Source organism: Pan paniscus, chromosome 20 (assembly GCF_029289425.2).
Source record: "Pan paniscus chromosome 20, NHGRI_mPanPan1-v2.0_pri, whole genome shotgun sequence".
Lineage (NCBI taxonomy): Eukaryota > Metazoa > Chordata > Mammalia > Primates > Hominidae > Pan > Pan paniscus.
Genome location: NC_073269.2, coordinates 46,558,686 through 46,581,458, shown reverse-complemented (window position 1 = coordinate 46,581,458; position 22,773 = coordinate 46,558,686). Strand labels below are relative to the sequence as shown.

Sequence of the window (22,773 nt, the reverse complement as noted above, 5' to 3'; positions counted from 1 at the left end):
TGGACTTCAGGATGAGGGACAGCTGTAGAGAGCAGTAATAGATGCCTTTCTCTGTGGGGGCCCAGGCTAGACCCTCCTGAGACTGGCTGAGGCCTGACCTCAAAGGACAGCAAATGCTGGCCCTCAGATTCCAGGGGCCGCCCCTTCAGGTCATTGCCACCAGGAAGAGCTCACACATGCGCACTTTCCCTGCTGAGCTTCAGCATTCTTTGTTTCCTAATAATTTCCTCTGATTCCACTTCATAGGTAATTTTAACAACTGCTGGGGTGAACTGGAAGAGTTCCAGTTGCTAAATTTAAGAACCATGGTAATTTCTCAATGTGTAATAGGAACTGCAATGATATAAAAACATATATAGGTAATTTACCACACAGGGTTTAGCTGTGCCAGGGAGATTCTCTTATTGTTGCGCTTTACAGAGGCACAGAGAGGGGAGTTAACTACTGAAGGCCTCACCCAGCTGGCGGGTGGCAGGACTGAGTTTGACCCCAGGGAGCAGACTTCAGGATCCTTGCCCCTTAATCCCTACCCTGTGGTGCCTTTAAAAAATTTTTATTTTATTTTATATTTTATGGAGACGAGGTCTCACTATGTACCCTATGCTGGGCTCGAACTCTTGGGATCAAGTGATCCTCTCTCACCGGCCTCCCAAAGTGCTGGGATTACAGACATGAGCCACTGCACCCAGCCACCTGGGCTGCCTTGATAGCAGATTTGAAACATAGCCCTTTTGGAGAAGGGTCAAGGCGGAGGTCTTAAGACAGTGATTTTGGACCTGGCATGGTGTCTTACGCCTGTAATCCCAGCACTTTGGGAGGCTGAGGCAGGTGGATCACTTGGAAGTCAGGAGTTCGGGACCAGCCTGGCCAACATGGCAAAACCCCATCTCTACTAAAAATACAAAAATTGGCCGGTGTGTTGGTGCACGCCTGTAATCACAGCTACTTGGGAGGCTGAGACACGAGAATCACTTGAACCCAGGAGGCGGAGGTTGCAGTGAGCAGAGATCATACCACTACACTCCAGCCTGGGCGACAGAGTGAGACTGTCTCAAAAAAAAAAAAACAAAAAAAACACAAAACCCAGTGGATTTGGACTCTCTAGAGTTGTCCATGTGTAGATGTCCGCACCAACCTTATTGGCTTGTCCTAGGAAGCATTTGCAGCTAGGATGCTGCTCGCCTTGAGAGCCACATCCTTGTGACCTGAGCTGATGCCGCCTCCACCTCCCAGCTGCTCCGGAGTCACAGTGGCCCACCCGTTATACATTTGACTTGGCAGTTCTCCCGAGCCCGCCCCAACAGCCATGACCCACAGGGTAGATTTTTTTTTTCCACTGATTCCAATAAGCACTTTTTACTTTTAGTTTTTTAGAGACAGGGTCTTTCTATGTTGCCCAGGCTGGTCTCAAACTACTAGTCTCAAGCAATCCTCCCATCTCAGCTTTCCAAAGTGTTGGGATTACAGGCATGAGCCACCATGCCCTGTCTGTTAGGCATTTTTGAGCATAAATAATACATTCACAGCCACGTTTGGTGGCTCATGCCTGTATTCCCAGCTACTTGTAAGGCTGAGGTGGGAGGATCCCTTGAGCTGAGGAGGTTGAGGCTGCAGTGAGCTGTGATCGCACCACTGCACTCCACTTGGGCAACAGAGCAAGACTCTGTCTCGAAAAAAAAAAAAAAAATTAAGAATACATTCACATGGTTCAAAATGCAAAAGATACAAAAGTCTCTACAGTGAAAAGTATCTTCCCATGTCTCCTAGCCCCCTAGTCCCTTCCTCAGAGACTACAAATGTTAACCAATTTCTTGTGTAATCTTTCCAGTGAGATGTACACACACACACACACACACACACACACACACACACACACAGCAGAGGAGCATATAGGATCCATGTACAAGCATACACGTGTCTTAGTAGTCTAATTTATTTAACCAGTTCCTTTTTGAAGGAAATTCAGGTTGCTTCCTACCTCGTGCTATTACAAGTAGTCCTAGAATGAACAATTTTCCTTACACATGGGATCAATTCAGGGGTGACTTCGAAGAACACATTATTACATTACATTATTTAAGTGCAAATACTGGTGATGAGTCCATTGCAGATCTGAACTAGCCTCTCCTCCAAGATGATTGGCATCCTTCAGGTGATTTATTTACACAGTGACCACCCCATTTCATAAAGGAATGAAGAGCAGTTGGACTCTTCCAGCTGGAGACCGCTGGAGGAGTTGGGTCAGGGGATGCTGAGAGCTAACGTTGACTACCACCTGTGTGCCAGGAAGTACTAAATCAACGCTTGGCTAAGTTGTTGGACTTGTCGAATCCTGAGGGCAACATCATAAAAGGCAGGGTCTTCCTATTCTCATCCCATAAACGGATGAGGAAATGGTGGTGCAGCGAGCCCAGGGCTCATGCTGAATTGCAGAACCAGACCTGCAGCAGCCCAGCAGAGTGATTCTGTGTGGATGGTCGCCCTGAGACAAGGCCACCTCTGGACACATCCCTTCCTCTGGTAGCCCACATCAGTGGATACTAAAGCCAGATGCAAACTAGCAGTATCTGTGGCAAGTGGCCAAGGCCTGGGCCAGCCTCAGCCCCCCTTTCTCCAGTGCCCAAGCCCCCTGCTGCTGAGATGAGCCAAGAGTTGAGCTGCAGCCACCTCCACCCCTCCTTTGGGCATCTGACCTGAGTTAGTTTGGCGAGTGCTGCAACTATAGACCCAACTTTGAAGGCCTGTCGGGGTCCTGGAGCAGAGGAGACATTTCCCTTTGCAAAATCAGGGCTAAATCTCTCTCTCTCTCTCTCTTTTTTTTTTGTAATAGACTTTATTTTTAGAACAGCTTTATTTATTCATTTATAGATAGGGGCTTGCTCTGTCACCCAGACTGGAGTGCAGTGGTATGATCCCAGCTCACTGTAGCCTCCACCTACCAGGCTCAAGTGATCCTATTGCCTCAGCCTCCTGAGTACCTGGGGCTACGGGCACCTGCCACCATGCTCAGCTAATTTTTTAATTTAAATTTTTTTTTTTTTTTTTTGAGATGGAGTGTCACTCTCTCGCCCAGGCTGGAGTGCAGTGGGGTGATATCGGCTCACTGTAGCCTCCGTCTGCCGGGTTCAAGCAATTCTCCTGCCTCAGCCTCCTGAGTAGCTGGGATTACAGGCATGCGCCACCACGCCTGGCTAATTTTTTTATTTTTAGTAGATATGGGGTTTCACCGTGTTAACCAGGCTGGTCGCGAATTCGTGACCTCAGGTGATTTGCTCACTTCGGCCTCCCAAAGTGCTGGGATTACAGGCGTGAGCCACCATGCCCGGCCAGTTGTTTTTTTTCTTGTAGAGATGAGGTCTCACTATATTGCCCTAGCTGGTCTCAAATTCCTGAGCTCAAGCAATGTACTCACCTCAGCCTCCCAAAATGTTGGGATTACAGGCATGAGCCACCACACCTGGCCTTAGAATAGTTTTAGAGTTGCAGAAAAAATTGAGAAGATAGTGCAGAGAGCTGCTGTATACCCCACGCTCAGTTACTCCTAATATTAATGACATCTGACATTGGGGTGGTACGTTTGTCACAATTAATGAAATAATATCGATCCATTAGTATTAACTAAAGTCTATAGTTTATTCAGATTGCCTTAGTTTTGCCTAATGTATTTTACTGTTCCAGGATCTCATATGACATTATGTTATCAAATTTGATAACATTCTGGCTCCAGACATTTATATTGACAAGTAAGGAGTTGTCATGTCTCCTTAGGTTCCTCTTGGCTAGGGCAGTTGCTCAGACTTTCTTTGGTTTTGATGCCTACTTTGATAGTTTTGAAGAGTTCCGGTCAGACATATTATGGGATGCCCCTCAGCTGGGATTTGTCTGATATTTTTCTCATGATTACACTGGAGTTACGTGTTTTTTGGAGGAAGACCTCAAAGGGGAAGTGTCATTTCATCACATATCAAGGGTACACACTGACCACATGATTCACCACTGTTTTTGTTCATCCTGATCACCTGTTTGTCAAGTTTCTCCACTTTGTAAAGCTACTCTTCTTTCTCCCTTTACACCTTGTCCTCTTTGGAAGGAATTCACTGCACAGCCCGCATGTAAGGAGTTGGGGGGTTTATGCTCCATCTCCTTGGGGGCAAGGGATTTACATAAATTATTTGGAATTCTTCTGCAAAGGAAATGTGTCTCTTCTCCTCATTTAGTAACTTAGTCATTTATTTTTATGAGTTTGGACTCAGGGATATTTACTTTGTATTTGAGGTTATCATCCAACGTTACTTTCTTTATTTTGTCACTCACATTAGTCTGACTTTGGCCATGGGGAGCTCTTTCAGTTGGTTCCAGAGTCCCTTTGACTTGTTATACTCCCATTGTTCTTGTTTTTGAGACGGAGTTTCGTTCTTGTTGCCCAGGCTGGAGTGCAATGGTGCAATCTCAGCTCACCACAACCTCCGCCTCCTGAGTTCAAGCGATTCTCCTGCCTTAGCCTCCTGAGTAGCTGGGATTACAGGCACATGCCACGATGCCTGGCTAATTTTTGTATTTTTAATAGAGATGGGGTTTCACCACATTGGCCAGGCTGGTCTCGAACTCCTGACCTTAGGTGATCCGCCCGCCTCAGCCTCCCAAAGTGCTGGGATTATAGGCGTGAACCACCGCACCCAGCCTTGTTTTTGTTTTTACTGTGTCCTTACTTTCAGGCTCTAGAGATGCTGCAGGCTCATCTTGTATATTTCCTGCCCCAGTCCTGGAGCCAACCATTTTTCCAAGGAGCCTGGTCCTTTTCATTGCAGAACAGTGGTGGAAACCAAGATCTAGGCATGAGATGTGCTTGGCTGCTACTGGAGCCTCCCTTCTTTTTTTCTATACCTTTTTTTTTTTTTTTGAGACAGAGTCTCCCTCTGTTGCCCAGGCCAGAGTGCAGTGGTGTAATCTCACTGCAGCCTCTGCCTCCCGAGTAGCTGGGATTATGGAGACAGGATCTTGCTCTGTCACCCAGGCCAGATTGCAGAGGCACAATCGTAGCTTACTGCAGCCTTGAACTCCTGGACTCAGATGATCCTCCTGCCTCTTGCCTGTAATTGTAGGAATTACAGGCATGAGCCATCATACCAGTGACAACTCCATTTTAGAAAATGAAGCCTTAATATGGAACCCCAATGTGTAAATCATTCTTAAAAAGGAAAAGCGGGCTGGGCATGGTGGCTCATGCCTGTAATCCCAACACTTGGGGAGGCCAAGGCAGGCAGATCTCTTCAGCCCAGGAGTTCCAGACCAGACTGGGCAACATGGTGAAACTCCATCTCTACAAAAAATTTAAAAATTAGCTCGGCGTGGTGGTGCATGGCTGTAGTCCCAGCTGCTTGGGTGGCTGAGGCAGGAGGATCACTTGAGCGCAACAGGTAGAAGCTGCAGTGAGCTGTGATCACGACACTGCACTCTAGCCTGGGCAACAGAGTGAGCCCCTGTCTCGAAAAAATAAAAAATTTTAAAAAGCAACATTACTATAGGTTTAAGCACTTATTTTGGATTAATTCATGGGAACAGTACACAATTCCAGTCCTTAAAAGGATATGAAATAAGACCATTGTGCACCCAGTAGACTGGCAAAAACCTTAAGTCTCAAGTGTTAGGGAAGATTTGGAGTAATGGGAGGATATACTTTGCTGATGGAATGTAAGCTGGTACCAACCATCTTGGAAAATAATTTGGTAGGTTGTGGTAAAGTTGAAGGTGACACACTTTCCAACCCAGCAGTTACTCTCCTAGCAAATATATACCCTGGAGAAACTTCCACGTACATGCAAAAGACATGTATGAGAATGTTCACAGCAGTGCTGTTTGTAATAGCATAAATGTGGAAACAAATATCCAGCAACTGGAGAATGGACAGATTGTGGCATAGTTGTTCCAGTTACCTAATGCATCACTAATCACCCCAAAACTTAGTGGCTTAAATTAACAATCATTTTATTATCTCTTATAGTCCCAGGGGTTGACTGGACTTAATTAGGCTGTTATCACTTGGGGGCGCTCATGTGATTTTAGTAAGATGTTGGCTGAGGTTGGTGTCGTCTTAAAACTTCCTCAGATACCTGGTGGTTAACCAGTACTGGCACTTATCTGGGGCCCAGCTTGGGCTGCCAGCCAGAATGCCTACACATGACTTCTTCCTGTGGCCTGTGCTTCCTTACAGCATGGCAGCTGGGTTTCAAGAAGGAGCTTCTTGAGAGCCAGAGGAAACTGTATGGCCTTTTCTTTCTTTTTTTTTTTTGAGATGGAGTCTCGCTCTGTCGCCCAGGCTGGAGTGCAGTGGCGCGATCTCAGCTCACTGCAAGCTCCGCCTCCCGGGTTCACGCCATTCTCCTGCCTCATCCTCCCAAGTAGCTGGGACTACAGGCGCCCGCCACCATGCCCGGCTAATTTTTTGTATTTTTAGTAGAGATGGGGTTTCACCATATTGGCCAGGATAGTCTCGATCTCCTGACCTCGTGATCCGACCGCCTCGGCCTCCCAAAGTGCTGGGATTACAGGCGTGAGCCACCATGCCCAGCCCTGTATGGCCTTTTCTAACCTAGCATTGGAAGCCACAGGGCTTCACTTCTGCCACAGTCACTGGCCCATCAGATTCAGGAGGAGGCATGATAGATCCCACTTCTCAGTAAGAGGAAGTCAACATCTCCTTGTAAGAAGAGCATGTGGGATGAGAACTCGCATTGTGGTCATGTTGGAAAATAAGACACCAATGTTGGATGCATTATGTTTTACATATTGGATGTGGGATAGTGTACATCAATGAAAATGAACTAATGTTGCACATATCAATATGAATAAACTAAAACACTGAGTGAAAAAAGCAAATTGGGCCGGGCATGGTGGCTCACGCCTGTAATCCCTGCACTTTGGGAGGCCAAAGCAGGTGGATCACTTGAGGTCAGGAGTTCCAGACCAGCCTGGCCAACATGGTGAAACACTGTCTCTACTAAAAATACAAAAATGTAGCCAGGCGTGATGGTATAGGCCTGTAGTCCCAGCTGCTCAGGAGGCTGAGGCAGGAGAGTCGCTTGAACCCAGGAGGTAGACATTGCAGTGAGCCGAGATTGTGCCACTGCACTCCAGCCTGGGCGACCCAGCAAGACTCCACATCTCCCTTCACTGCATCATGTGAGGGACTCCGCCACCTGAAGGAAGTGTGAGCCTGTGAAAGCGCAAGGTGTGGGGTAAGACAGTGGGGCTCCTTGTGTTTATTTTTTATTTTTATTTATTATTATTATTTTTTGAGATAGGGTCTTGCTCTGTCGCCCAGGCTAGACTGCAGTGGTGCAATCTCAACTCACTGCACTCTCCGCCTCTCAGGGTCAAGTGATCCTCCCACCTCAGCCTCCTGAGTATCTGGGACTACAGGTGCGTGCCACCATGTTTGGCTAATTTTTTTTTTTTTTTTGAGACCGAGTTTTGCTCTTGTTGCCCAGGCTGGAGTGCAATGGCGTGATTTTGGCTCACCGCAACCTGTGCCTCCCGGGTTCAAGCGATTCTCCTGCCTCAGCCTCCCAAGTAGCTGAGATTACAGGCATGCGCCACCATGCCCGGCTAGTTTTTTGTATTTTTAGTAGAGACGGGGTTTCTCCGTGTTGGTCAGGCTGGTCTCAAACTCCCAACCTCAGGTGATCCACCCGCCTTGGCCTCCCAAAGTGCTGGGATTGCAGTCGTGAGCCACTGCGCCCGGCCCAATTTTTGCAGGTTTTTTTGTAGAGAAGGGGGCTTGCTATGTTGCCCAGGCTGGTCTTGAAGTCCTGGACTCAAGCAATCCACTCACCTCGGCCTTCCAAAGTGCTGGGATTATAGGTGTGAGCCACTGCGCCTGGTGTAATGGTTTTTAAAACTGGGCGGTAGGCACATGGTATTCATTGTGTTAATTTTTATGTATTTTTGGGCATCTCTTATTTTAAAAATAACAATTCTGCTTCTACTCTGGGTCCGTCAGTCATCCAGTTCCCCTCTCCAGAGGCAGTCAGTGTTACTGGAGTTTTATGAGTTCCCCCAGAAATATCTGTATATTTACAAACATAATTATATTTTCTTACTCAGATGGTTACATATCTAATAGTTTTACACTTTGCTTTTTTCACTTAATATACCTTGGAGATTGTTTTATATTAGTACATAACGAGCTTTTAGAAAAACAGCTCTACTGAGATATAATTCATGTATCAGACAATTCACTAATTTAAAGTGAACAATTCGGCTGGGTGCGGTGGCTCACATGTTTAATCCCAGCACTTTTGGAAGGCCGAGGTGGGCGGATCACCTCAGGTCAGGAGTTCGAGACTACCCTGGCCAACATGGTGAAACTCCATCTCTACTAAAAATACAAAAATTAGCGGGGTGTGGTGGCACACACCTGTGATCCCAGGTACTTGGGAGGCTGAGGCACGAGAATCGCTTGAACCTGAGATCATGCCACTGCACTCCAGCCCAGGCTGGTCTTGAACTCCTGTGCTCAAGTGATCCTCCTGCCTGCCTCAGCCTCTGAAAGCACTGGGATTATACATGTGAGCCACCGTGGCTGGCCTGTATTCCTTTTTTTTTTTTTTGAGATGGAGTCTCACTCTGTCACCAGGCATGTATCAGAGTTTCATTCCTTTATCGGCTAAATAATATTCCATTGTATGGATGTATTACATTTGTTTATCTATGAGTTGATGGACATTTGGGTTGTTTATACTTTTGGGCTATTGTGAATAATGCTGCTATCAATATTCAGGTACAAGTATTCTGTGTAGACATATGTTTTCAATTCTCTTGGGTATATACCCTAGGAGTAGAATTGTTGGGTCATATGATAATTCTATTTTTAACCATCTGAAGAACTGCCAGACTGTTTTCCATCAGCTGTATGATCTTACATTTCCACCAGCAGTATATGAGGGTCCCATTTTCTCCACATCCTCACCAACACTTACTAGTATCTGACTTTTTGATTATAGTTGTCCTAGTGGGTGTTAAATGGCATCTTACTGTGGTGTTGATTTGCATTTTCTGATAGCTAATGATGTTAAGCATATTTTATTTAGTGTCCTTATTGGAAAAAGCTCCTTTTAAAGTAACTGCATATTTTGTTGCATATTCTTTTTTTTTTTTTTTGAGATAAGGTCGCTCTGCCACCCAGGAGCAAGTACTCTGTAAAATGTTCGCGGGGAGGAAAGGCAACTTCAAGGGACAACTTTCCTATGATGAATTTAGGTTTAAGTGCTCTGAGCCCCTGCCTCAATTTGACACTCAAATGATGCAAAAATCAGTCCTGAATTATGCAAGGTTTAACCAAAATAAAAGAGAGAAATAGGCGAGGCGCGGTGGCTCCCGCCTGTAATCCCAGCACTTTGGGAGGCTGAGGCCGGCAGATCACCTGAGGTCAGAAGTTCGAAACCAGCCTGACCAACATGGAGAAACCCCGTCTCTACTAAAAATACAAAAATTAGCCAGGAGTGGTGGCGCATGCCTGTAATCCCAGCTACTCAGGCTGAGGCAGGAGAATCGCTTGAACCTGGGAGTTGGAGGTTGTAGTGAGCTGAGACCGAGCCACCGTACACCAGCCTGGGTGACAGAGTGAGACTGTGTCTCAAAAAAAAAAAAAAAAAAAAAAGAGAGAGAGAAATAAAGTGGCTGCTGATTATGTAGCTGAACCTACTAGCCATTATCACTGGAGGAGAAATCAAAATTTTCTTCAAACAAACCTGATCATTTTCAATATCCACTTTTATTTATTTGTTTATTTGAAACATGGTCTCACTGTGCTGCCTAGGCTGGAGTGCAGTGGCATGATCACAGCTTACTGCAGCCTTGACCTCCTGGGCTCAGGTAATCCTCTTGCTTCAGCCTCCCAAGTAGCTGGGACTATAGGCACATGCCCGGCTAATTTTTTAATTTTTTGTAGAGACAGGGTCTGGCCATGTTGCCCAGGCTAGTCTCAAACTCTTGGGCCCAAGCGATCTGCCTGCTTTGGCCTCCCAAAGTGCTGGGATTACAGGCTTGAGCCACTGTGCTTTTGTTGTGTATTCTTATAAAATGTTCTGTTCTGGGTGTGGTGGCTCACGCCTGTAATCCCAACACTTTGGGAGGCTGAGGCGGGCGGATCACTTGAGGTGAGGAGTTTGAGACCAGCCTGGCCAACATGGCGAAAACTTGTCTTTACTAAAAACACAAAAATTTGTCAGGTGTAGTGGCATACGCCTGTAATCCCAGCTATTTGGGAGGCTGAGGCATGAGAATTGCTTGAACCTGGGAGGCGGAGGTTGCAGTGAGCCAAGGTCGTGCCACTGCACTCCAACCTGGGTGACAGAGTGAGATTCTGTCTCAAAAAAAAAAAAAAAATCTGTTCTATTCCTATGTGGCTATATCATGATGTATTTAACCAGTCTTATAATTATGGACACTTAGGTGTTTTCCAAGACCTTTTCTATCACAAATGGTCCCTCTTGTATATACCATATTTTGCTCATCTGTGAACATATCCATAGGGTAAATACCTAGGAGTAAAATTGCAGGGTTACAGGGAATGTCTCTATGTTTTATAAGTTTGAGTTTATAACATTTATGTATTTAAAAGCGGATATTGAGGCCAGCTACAGTGGCTCATGCCTGTAATCCCAGCCCTCTGGGAAGCTGAGGTGGGCGGATCCCTTGAGCCCAGGAGTTTGAAACCAGCCAGGGCAACATGGTGAAACCCTTCTCTACAAAAAATACAAGAAATTAGCCAGGCATGGTAGTGCACACCTGTAGTCCCAGCTACTTGGGAAGTTGAGGTGGGAGGATTGACTGAGCCCAGGAGTTTGAAGCTGCAGTGAACCCTGATCGTGCTACTGAACTTCAGCCTGGGAGACAGAGTGAGACCCTGTTTTATTTATTTGCTTGTTTCAAACAAATAACAAATAAATAAAAGTGGGTATTGAGAATAATCAGGTTTGTTTAAAGAACATTCTGATTTCTCCTCCAGTGATAATGGCTGGTAGGTTCAGCTACATAATCAGCAGCCACTTTATGTCTCTCTTTTATTTTGGTTAAACTGCATAATTCAGGACTGAGTTTTGCATCAGTTTCAGTGTCAGGTTGAGGCAGGGGACTCAGAGCACTTAAATTCGGCCAGATGTGGTGGCTTATGCCTATAATCCTAGCACTTTGGGAGGCTGAGGCAGGTGGATCACCTGAGGTCAGGAGTTCAAGACCAGCCTGGCCAACATGGCGAAACCCCGTCTCTACTAAAAATACAAAAATTAGCCGGGTGTGGTGGTGCATGCCCGTAATCCCAGCTATTAGGGAGGCTGAGGCAGGAGAATCACTTGAACCCAGGAGGCAAAGATTGCAGTGAGCTGAGATTGTGCCACTACACTCCAGCCTGGGTGACAGAGCGAGACTCCATCTCAAAACAAAAACAAAAACACCTAAATTCATCACAGCAAAGTTGTCCTTTAATGTTGCCTTTCCGGGGCTGGGCGCCGTGGCTCACGCCTGTAATCCCAACACTTTGGGAGGCTGAGGTGGGTGGATCGCAAGGTCAGGAGTTTGAGACCAGCCTGGCCAATATGGTGAAACCGTCTCCACTAAAAATACAGAAATTAGCCTGGCGTGGTCGTGGGCACCTGTAATCCCAGCTACTTGGGAGGCTGAGGCAGGAGAATTGCTTGAACCTGGGAGGTGGAGGTTGCAGTGAGCCAAGATTGCACCACTGCACTGCAGCCTGGGTGACAGAACAAGACTCTGTCTCAAAAAAAAAAAAAAAGTTGACTTTCTGGCTGGGCGCGGTGGCTCACACCTGTAATCCCAGCGCTTTGGGAGGCTGAGGCGGGCAGATCACGAGGTCAGGAGAGCGAGACCATCCTGGCTAACATGGTGAAACCCCATCTCTACTAAAAATACAAAAAATTAGCCGGGTGTGGTGACAACGCGCCTGTAATCCCAGCTACTCTGGAGGCTGAGGCAGGAGAATTGCTTGAACCTGGGAGGCAGAGGTTGCTGTGAGCCGAGATCAAACCACTGCACTCCAGCCTGGCGACAGAGTGAGACTTCGTTTCTAAATAAATAAATAAATAAATAAAGTTGCCTTTCCTCCCTCTAGACATTTTACAGAGTACTTGGTCCTAAATTATCAGTAGAGCATATCCTGGCCATCCTTAAACCTTTTTGATTGTGTGTTATTATGAAGAGCTTGATCCTACAGCTGTGTGATCCACAAGTTACTCAACCTGTCTTCAGTTTCCTCTTCACTAAGATGAGAGTAATAATTAGCCGGGCGTGGTGGCGGGTGACTGTAATCCCAGCTACTTGGGAGGCTGAGGCAGGAGAATTGCTTGAACCCGGGAGGCGGAGTTGCAGTGAGCCAAAATTGCATCACTGCACTCCAGCCTGGGTGATAGAGCAAGACACTGTCTCAAAAAAAAAAAAAAAGCCACAAAACCAAAAAAACCAAGATGAGAGTAATAATAGCACCTATCCCATGGAATGGTTTTGGGGATTAAATGAGTCGATTAGTGTGAAAGGCTTAAAACAGTACCTGGCATACAGTGTTGATACCTAATTTTATCTCTGAAATTTCCTGTAATCCCAGTACTGTGGGAGGCAGAGGCAGGTGGATTGCTTGAGCTCAGGAGTTCAATACCAGCCTGGGCAACAAGGCAAAACCCTGTCTCTACAAAAAATACAAAAATTAGCCAGGTATGGCGGCTACTAGGGAGGCTAAGGCAAGAGGATCCCTTGAGCCCAGGAGGCAGAGGTTGCAGTGAGCCGAGCTCATGCCACTGCATTCTAGTCTGGGTGACAGAACGAGACCCTGTCTCCAAACAAACAAACACACCTGCTCAGGTATGGTGGCTCATGCCTGTAATCCCAGCACTTTGGGAGGCAGAGGTGGGTGGATCACTTCAAAACAAGAGTTCGAGACCAGTCTGGCCAACATGGCGAAACACAGAGTCTACTTAAATACAAAAGTTAGCTGGGCATGGTGGCATGCGCCTGTAATCCCAGCTACTCAGGAGGCTGAGGCACAAGAATCACTTGAACCGGGGAGGCAGAGGTTGCAGTGAGCCAGGATTGCACCACTGCGCTGTAGCCTGTGACAGAGCAGGACTTCGTCTCAAAAAAAAAAAAAAAAAAAAAAAGGGCCGGGCGCGGTGGCTCACGCCTGTAATCCCAACACTTTGGGAGGCCCAGGCGGGCGGATCACGAGGTCAGGAGATCAAGACCATCCTGGCTAACATGGTGAAACCCCGTCTCTACTAAAAATACAAAAAATTAGCTGGGCTAGGTGGCGGGCGCCTGTAGTCCCAGCTACTCAGGAGGCTGAGGCAGGAGAATGGCGTGAACCCCGGGGGGCGGAGCCTGCAGTGAGCCGAGATGGCACCACTGCACTCCAGCCTGGGCAACAGCAAGGCTCTGTCTCAAAAAAAAAAAAAAAATTGTTTTAATGACATTCTTACAGGCTATAAAATAACTTTTTTGGTAATGCTTTATTTTAGTATAATTGTAAACTTTTAGAAAAGTAACAAGAAGCCTGATGCAGTGGCTCACACCTGTAATCCCAGCACTTTGGGAGGCCGAGGCTGGCAGATCACCTGAGGTCAGGAGTTCAAGACCAGCCTGACCAACATGGTGAAATCCCGTCTCTATTAAAAATACAAAAATCAGCTGGGCGTGATGGTGGGTGCCTGTAGTCCCCCCGGCTACTCAGGAGGCTGAGGCAGGAGAATCGCTTGAACCCGGGAGGCGGAAGTTGCAGTAAGCCGAGATCTCACCACTGCGCTCCAGCCTGGGCAGCAGAGTGAGACTTGGTCTCAGAAAAAAAAAAAAGTAACAAGAGTACAAAGGATTTCTGTATACTCTTTACCCAGATTTGCCAATTGTTTACAATTTGTTCCATTTGTCTTACTGTTCCCTTTTCTCCCCTCCATAAGGATACATGCATCATCTATATCTATTGTGTTATGAGCCATTTCAGAATTAGGTTGGAGAATATCATGTGTCTTTCTTTACCTCAGGACACTTGTGTGTAGTTCCTAAGATCAAGAACATTCTCTTTCCTTTTTTTTTTTTTTTTTTGAGACAGAGTTTTGCTCTTGTCGCCCAGGCTGGAGTGCAATGGTGCGATCTTGGCTCACTGCAACCTCCTTCATCTGGGTTCAAGCAATTCTCCTGCCTCAGCTTCCCCAGTAGCTGGGATTACAGGCGCCCACCACCACGTCCGGCTAATTTTTGTATTCTTTAGTAGAGATGGGGTTTCACCATGTTGGGCTGGCTGGTCTTTGAACTCCTGACCTCAGGTGATCCACCTGCCTCAGCCTCCCAAAGTGCTGGGATTCCAGGCGTGGGTCACCATGTCTGGCCGAACATTGTCTTTCATAAGCACAGTACAACTATCAAAACAAGAAATTTAACATGGACATGATACTTTTATCTAATGCAAAATTCATGTTCCAATTTCATCAATTGTCCCAATAACGTTCCTTATTGCTGTTTTTTCTCCTGGCTTGGAATCCAATTCAGGATCACATGTTACATTTATTTATTTATCTTTCCGAGACACGCTGGTGACTTAACATGTTGCATTTAGGTGTCGTGTAAGAGCTTCCTTTTAGACAGTGAATGTTCAAATATAATGGTCCCGCAAATTGCTCTAGGAAGACTTGATGCCTGCAAGACATAGCTGGGTTTCTGCAGGGATGACCAGCTCATGTGGCGCCATCTTGTGGCAAGTGTGAATAGAGTTTATAAATCCACTGGGCAGCTGTGAAATTTTTCTCTTCTTGAAAAAGATCAGGTGGTGTTTATATTATTTCAGTTTTTCTTAGTAATGTGGGAGGCTGTGTTGTAAGGATTTTTCTATTTCAAATCTACCTTTTTTTTTTTTTTTTTGAGACAGAGTCTGACTGTGTCGCCCAGGCTGGAGTACAGTGGCACGATCTTGGCTCACTGAAACCTCTGCCTCCCAGGTTCAAGCGATTCTCCTCCCTCAGCCTCCTGATTAGCTGGGATTACAGGTGCCCACCACAACGCCTGGCTAATTTTTGTATTTTTGGTAGAAATGGGATTTCGCTATGTTGGCCAGGCTGGTGTCGAACTCCTGATCTCAGGTGATCCGCTCTCCTTTGCCTCCCAAAGTGCTGGGATTACAGGCGTGAGCCACTGCGCCTGGCCTAATTTTTTGTATTTTTAGTAGCAGGCTGGTCTCGAACTCCTGGCCTCAAGTGATCCGCCCACCTCAGCTTTCCAAAGTGCTGGGATGACAGGCATGAGCCACCGTGCCTGGCCAACTCGGTAAACAGACAAGTTCAGACCTGGAATAAAAATCAGCCTAGTACAGAGCTTTAACCTTCCTAATCAAAACTGCATTTGGTAAACAAATATTTTTTGATCCCCAAGTCCCAACTATGTGCCTGGTGTAGGGGAGCAAAAAATGGCTTCCCTCTACCCTTCTAGGTTCTTTGACTGGGCTACATATTAAATTGACATAAGGCAGATTAACAGTAGAAAAAAACTCATTTTAATTAAGTAAGTATGCACAGGAGCCCCACAATATATGAGATTCAAAGAAGGGCCAGATGATTGAAGCTTATATAGCATCCTGAGCTACAGAAAAAAGAGGGGCTTGCGGCTTCTAGGAGGTGGTGGTGACCTAAATTATGGGAGGGTGCAGGGAGGAAGTGTATGGTGAATAAAAGTTGTCTTGTTACGCAGATTATAAGTCTCTTAGTTAAGAAAAGTTGTCCCAGAAGAATAGATCTGGGCGTGGTGCCAACCTCCAGTCTCATCTCCTGTGATCTGAGCTCATCTTTCCTGATTGAGAAGATTCCTGGGGAGGGGATTCATGACACTGGAGTTCCTTTTGGAGGATCCGTGTTTAGGTAGATAAGGGAAGGTCAAAGAAAGTCCTCCCTGCCCTTGCTGTTCCCCAGGTTCCCTCCATTTGAAGTAATCAGTCTATCAAAGGGATGTATTTTGGGATGGCATTTCTCAAACTTCTTCATTTCTCCTATCTGAAACTTCTCTAGAAGTTCCACATGCTAAAAGTTGATTTGGTGGTGGATGACAGAAAAATCAGATTAGTGTTTGAATAGTATGAGACCTGGGACTAGGTCAGTCCAATTAATCAGTTCTGTCTCATTCCAGGAGGTGGTGTGGCAGGTGGGCTGCCATCACAGTCAGGCCTCTGTATGGCACAAGCAAACAGGTATTTAATAAGAGGAAACAAAAGAATAAGGTTAATGTTTGCAGCAATCTGTAAACTAGTTTCTGAGCCTGGAGGGCAGCCAATTGACATGATTTCTAGATGCTGGATCAAAGCATTTTCAGTTGGAGTAGGGGCAGGCAGTGATAATTTGACACAGATTTTCCTGGTTGCAATTTGCATTAGGGGTTCCAGTGAACTTTTTTTTTTTTTTTTTTTTTTTTTTTTTCAGACAAAGTCTCGTTCTGTCGCCCAGGCTGAAGTGCAGTGATGCGATCTCGGCTCATTGCAACCTCTGTCTGCCAGGTTCAAGCGATTCTCCTGCCTCAGCCTCCTGAGTAGCTGGGACTACAGGCGCATGCCACCACGCCCGGCTAATTTTTTGTATTTTTAGTAGAGACGGGGTTTTACCGTGTTAGCCAGGATGGTCTCGATGACCTTGTGATCCACCTGCCTCGGCCTCCCAAAGTGCTGGGATTACAGGCATGAGCCACTGTGCCGGCCTTTTTTTTTTTGAGACAGAGTCTCGCTCTGTTGCCCAGGCTGGAGTCAGTGGTATGATCTCCGCTCACTGCAAGCTCCGCCTCCTGGGTTCACGCCATTCTCTTGCCTCAGCCTCCCAAGTAGCTGGGACTACAGGTGCCCACCACCACGCCCAGCTAATTTTTTGTATTTTTAGTAGAGATGGGGTTTCACCGTGTTAGCCAGGATGGTCTCGATCTTCTGACCTCGTGATCCCCCCACCTCGGCCTCCCAAAGTGCTGGGATTACAGGTGTGAGCTACTGCGCCTGGCCTGTTTTTTTTTTTTTTAGATGGAGTTTTGCTCTTGTTGCCCAGGCTGGAGTGCAATGGCACAATCTTGGCTCACTGCAGCCTCCGCCTCCCAGGTTCAAGCGATTCTCCTGCCTCAGCCTCCCAAGTAGCTGGGATTACAGGCACCCGCCACCCCGCCCGGCTAATTTTTGTATGGGGTTTCGCCACATTGCCCAGGCTGGCCTTGAACTCCTGACCTCAGGTGGTCTTCCCACCCCGGCCTCCCAAAATGCTGGGATTATAGGTGTGATCCCAGTGAACTTTCTGATTAGTTTGTATATCGGTAGGCATGAAGGTGGTGTATACCTAAGTGTTTGTGGTGATTTATCTGAAGTCTCTATCAAGTCTTCTAGTTTTAGCTTGCAGGGCTTCAGGAAAGGAAGTCTTACTTTCAGTAACTCCAAGTCAGAAGGGAGAAAAACTGGAAATGTTAGTTTGGAGAGTCATAGCCAGACATTTGAGGAAACTGGAAGAATTCAGGATCCACTCAAGTTTCCAGGTAAATAACAAACCCTCCACAACAATGAACTAGAATCTAATAATGGATACACTATAGTTTTCTTCTGAAACATGATTTTTCTTTGTACAGTCACCCCCATTTCTGCCAGACACAATCACAATGAGATCAATTTGTTGCCAGGAGTGGTGGCTCATGCCTGTAATCCCAGCACTTTGGGAGTCGAGGCAGGAGCAGATTGCTTTAGTCTAGGAGACCAGCCTGGGCAACATGGCAAAACCCCATCTCTATAAAAAATACAAAAAAATCAGACCTGGTGGCACACGAAATACAAAAAAATTAGACATGTTCGTGCATGCCTGTAGTCCCGACTACTCAGGAGGCTGACCTCAGAAGGATCATCTGAGCCTGGGGGGTGGAGGCTGCAGTGAGCCGTGATCCTACCACTGTACTCCAGCCTGGGTAATAGAGCAAGACCCTGTTTCAAGGAAAAAAATATCAATTTGTTGCAAAATAAGGTTGGTCTCTTATTAAACTTGGCCTGATTATTTATGTAAGAGCAGTAAGAATAATGATTGATTGTAAAGATTCTTTTTTTTGCTTTTTGGAGATGGAGTCTTGTTCTGTCGCCTAGGCTGGAGTGCAGTGGCACGTTCTTGGCTCACTGCAACCTCTGCCTCCCGGGTTCAAGCGATTCTCCTGCCTCAGCCTCCTGAGTAGCTGGGATTACAGGGGCCCACCACCATGCCCGGCTAATGTTTTGTATTTTTAGTAGAGATGGGGTTTCTCCATGTTGACCAGGCTGTTTTCCAACTCCTGACCTCAAGTGATCCACCTGCCTCGGCCTTCCAAAGTGCTCGGATTACAGGCATGAGCCACTGTGCCTGGCCCAGATTGGACCTTTTTTTAAAAAATTTTTTTCCTAGACAGAGTCTCGCTCTGTCACCCAGGCTGGAGTGCAGTGGAGTGATCTTGGCTCACTGCAACCTCCACCTCCCAGGTTCGAGTGATTCTCCTGTCTCAGCCTCCCAAGTAGCTGGGACTGCAGGCGTGGGCCACCATGCCCAGCAAATTTTTGTATTTTTAGTAGAGATGGGTTTCTCTATGTTGGCCAGGCAAAGCCTCTCAGGCCAGGCGCGGTGGCTCGCACCTGCAATCCCAGCACTTTGGGAGGCCGAGGCAGGTGGATCACGAGGTCAGGAGTTTGAGACCAGCCTGACCAACATGGCGAAACCTCGTCTCTACCAAAAATAGAAAAATTAGCTGGGCATGGTGGTGGGTTCCTGTAATCCCAGCTACTCGGGAGGCTGAGGCAGGGAGAATCTCTTGAACCTGGGAGGCGGAGGTTGCAGTGAGCCAAGATCACGCCACTGCACTCCAGCCTGGGCGACAGAGCGAGACTCTGTCTCAAGAATAAATAAATAAATAAATAAATAAATAAATAAATAAATAAATGCCTCTCAAGGTTATGAAGCCAGGGACTTGCCATCAAACTATGCCTATGGCACTATAATACTGTAGGTATTAAAAAAAAATTACAATCCGTCAGCTCAGTCCCATGTAATTCTTATTCTTCCTGATGTTGTTAGCAGGGTTTCTTTTTCTTTTTCTTTTCTGAGACAGAGTCTCGCTCTGTTACCCAGGCTGGAGTTCCTCGGTTCACTGTAACCTCCACCTCCCGGGCTCAAGCGATTCTTGTGCCTCAGCCTCTGGAGTAGCTGGGATTACAGGTGTGCACCACCACACTCAACTAATTTTTTTGTTTTGTTTGTATTTTTAGTAGAGACCGGGATTCTCTATGTTGGCCAGGCTAGTCTCGAGCTTCTGGCCTTAAATGAACCGCCTGCCTGGGCCTCTCAAAGTGCTAGTATTACAGGCATGAGCCACCACACCTAGCCGAGTCAGCAGTTTTCTGAGTCCAGTTTTTCCACTAGAGTTTTGGAAATTCTTACCCAGTCCAATGTTATAATCATAAGTTTATTAGGACCTTCTATTCCAGACTACTTGTCAGAGTCATTTCCATGAATCTTGAAGAAGCAATTTGGGGCAATAGCTGATTGCAAATGCTTTTAGAGAAGAACCAAAACACTATTGATGAGCAAGACAGAATGGCCATGGTTAAAAAATCTGATGAGAGTTCATTATAACCAGCAATTGACAAGGAAACCTGGTTATTTCTGTGGCATATATCATGTTAACATAGTAACAAAATTATGACTTATAACATTAGATTTCTAGGAATCTTATAATTTTTAGAACATTCATATCAGTAACATATCCAGAAATATAACTTTTTTTTTTTTTGAGATGGTGTCTAGCTGTGTCGCCCAGGCTGGAATGCAGTGGTGCGATCTTGGCTCACTGCAACCTCCGCCTCCTGGGTTCAAGCAATTCTCCTGCCTCACCCTCCCAAGTAGCTGGGATTACAGGTGGCTGCCACCACACCCAGCTAATTTTTGTATTTTTAGTAGAGACGGGGTTTCATTGTGTTGGCTAGGCTGGTCTTGAACTCCTGACCTCGTGATCCACCTGCCCTGGCCTCCCAAAGTGCTGGGATTACAAGCACGAGCCATTGCACCCGGCCATATAACTTATTTAAAAAAATGTTTTTTATCACCCTCATCACCTCCTACCCTGGGTTCATAAATATAAACGTTTAGCATCATTTATTATTTGACAATGTTTCCCATTTAATTTAACATTTCAAATAAGCCTAATTAGTCTAATGTCTCTCTTTTTTCAGATAGAGTTTCGCTCTGTTACCCAGGCTGGAGTGCAATGGTGCGATCTCGGCTCTCTGCAACCTCCGCCCCCTGGGTTCAAGCGATTCTCCTGCCTCAGCCTCCCGAGTAGCTGGGATTATAGGTGCCCGTCACCACGCCTGGCTAATTTTTTTTGTATTTTTAGTAGAGACAGGGTTTCGCCATGTCGGCCAGGCTGGTCTTAAACTCCTGACTTCAGGTGATCCACCTGCCTCGGCCTCCCAAAGTACTGGGATTACAGACGTGAGCCACCGTGCCTGGCTAATGTCTCTCTTTTTCGAGGTGAGAAACACATCTTTTGAGCTTTCTCAGGGGCTCAACTGGCAAATTCCAAAATTAATTCAAGGTCAAAAGACTGAATTTAGAATTTGATTTTAGGAAGTTTGTCAAAAATGTAAAAAAAGATTTAAAACACTTGATGAGTGCTTGCTTTGGCAGCACATATACTAAAGTTGGAATGATGCAGAGAAGATTAGCATGGCCCCTGTGCAAGGATAACTCACAAATTCATGAGGCCTTCCATATTTTTTGAAATTAAGAAAAGAAAAAAGGAAAAATTTGATTAATAGGATCTCAGGTAACTATTAATTTAGGTCACTAATAATTAGTCTGGTTACCAGAGTGATTATTGAATTATATAGTGATCTGGGATCCTATTTAATCAACTGTTCATTTTATAATCATTTAATATTTTATGATTTAAGTATTTAATGAGCATTTAATATTTATTAATATTCATTTCATAATCACCAGGGTAATTATTAAAAGGCTTTGAAGGCAAATAAAGAAAGTTATATAGTTGTAAAAATATATATATTAGCTCTCTTAATAGAGAGGATTTTATTTTCTTGGAAAGTAATTGAAGGCCTGATAAAAGATAACATGAAAGAGAAAATTATTTTGATAAGACATAATTTTTTTAAGGCAGATTACTTAAAAGGTGAAAAAGAAAATCTTTCACTCTTTTTTATCAATACTACAAGAAAATCTTGCATTTTAAAAGATAATGCCAAATTCTAGTTTTGCATCAATGTACCCTTGATATTAAGGCTCATTTTTAAGACATAATAAATTCAATCAATTTTGGTCAGTTTGACCACAAAAGATTCTTTCCAACTTTTATATGCATCCAGTTTTACCTGTATCTTTTCTTCCTTCCTTTATTCTGCAACAACTTATAAACTAGACTAAGTTATTTTTCCTCAACAAAACCCCCCCACATCTTCATACCTCACTAACATCTTACTTTCCTTGTACACTTTGCATACAGAGTCACTTATAGTAGTTATATAATTGTATATGAGAATTTTAAGTCTTAGCAACTCTACAGCGAAACCTAGGAAGTAAGTGATTTTGAACTGTCATGAGCTAACATTTTGTGAAGACACATAATTTCTAGAAACGTGTTTTCTCGCAGAATAGTTTTTCAGTATGAAACAGGACATGTTTACCTATGGACCCAAATATATTATTTCTTTCTATAAATTTTAAGAAGCCAAAGGTAAATAAACTTGTGTCTGTGTTCAGCAATGAATGCTTTAGTATTTTGTTTTATTTGGAAATGACCTGGATATTTAATTAATATCTGCCATCCAAGGGTGTAGTTATCAGTGAGGTTGGGAAACCGTTTTAAAGAGCTATTTATAAACCACAATTATTTTTTCTTTTTTCTTTTTTCTTTTTTTTTGAGACAATGTTTCACTCTTATAGCCCAGGCTGGAGAGCAATGGCATGATCTCAGCTCACTGCAACCTCCGCCTCCCGGGTTAAAGCATAAAGCACGATTGTTGTTGAAAAGTTCATTTATCAACTTTGATCCTACTTACATTTATTTATTTCACATGTTCTTAACAATTATGTTTAGATTAGTCATGGAAGTTTCATGAGACATTAGACAAAGTCAGCTCTCCCAAGTCATTTCCCTAGTCACCATTCTTTTTCTTTTTTTTTTGAGACAGTCTCACTCTGTCACCCAAGCTGGAGTGTAGTGACTCTATCTCGGCTCACTGCAGCCTCTGCCTCTGGGTTCAAGCCATTCTTTCTCCTGCCTCAGCCTCCCGAGTAGCTGGGATTACAGGTGTGCACCACCAAACCCCGCTATTTTTTTTTTTTTTTTTGAGACGGAGTCACCTCTGTCGCTCGGCCTGGAATGCAGTGGCACGATCTCAGCTCACTGCAACCTCCGCCTCTCAGGTTCAAGCGATTCTCCTGCCTCAGCCTTCTGAGTAGCTGGGAGTACAGGTGCCCGCCACCACGCCCAGCTAATTTTTTTTTTGTTTTTTTTTTCAAGACGGAGTCTCGCTCTGTTGCCCAGGCTGGAGTGCAGTGGTGCAATCTCGCCTCACTACAACCTCTGCCTCCTGGGTTCAAGCAATTCTCTGCCTCAGCCTCCAGAGTAGCTGGGATTACAGATGCCCGCCACCACGCCCAGCTAATTTTTGTATTTTTAGTAAAGACAGGTTTTCACCATCTTGGCCAGGCTGATCTTGAACTCCTGACCTTGTGATCCACT

General features: G+C 45.3%; 1 protein-coding gene and 1 non-coding gene across 3 annotated transcripts in view; both read left to right on the top strand.

Annotated features, from left to right (window-relative positions):
• Positions 1-22,773, top strand: part of C20H19orf47 (chromosome 20 C19orf47 homolog) — a 57,542-nt gene that overhangs the window by 29,682 nt on the left and 5,087 nt on the right. The window lies entirely within an intron of this gene.
• On the top strand, positions 20,684-20,790 carry LOC112437934 (U6 spliceosomal RNA). Its single transcript, XR_003026436.1, has one exon. It is a non-coding gene; the product is annotated as a U6 spliceosomal RNA (small nuclear RNA).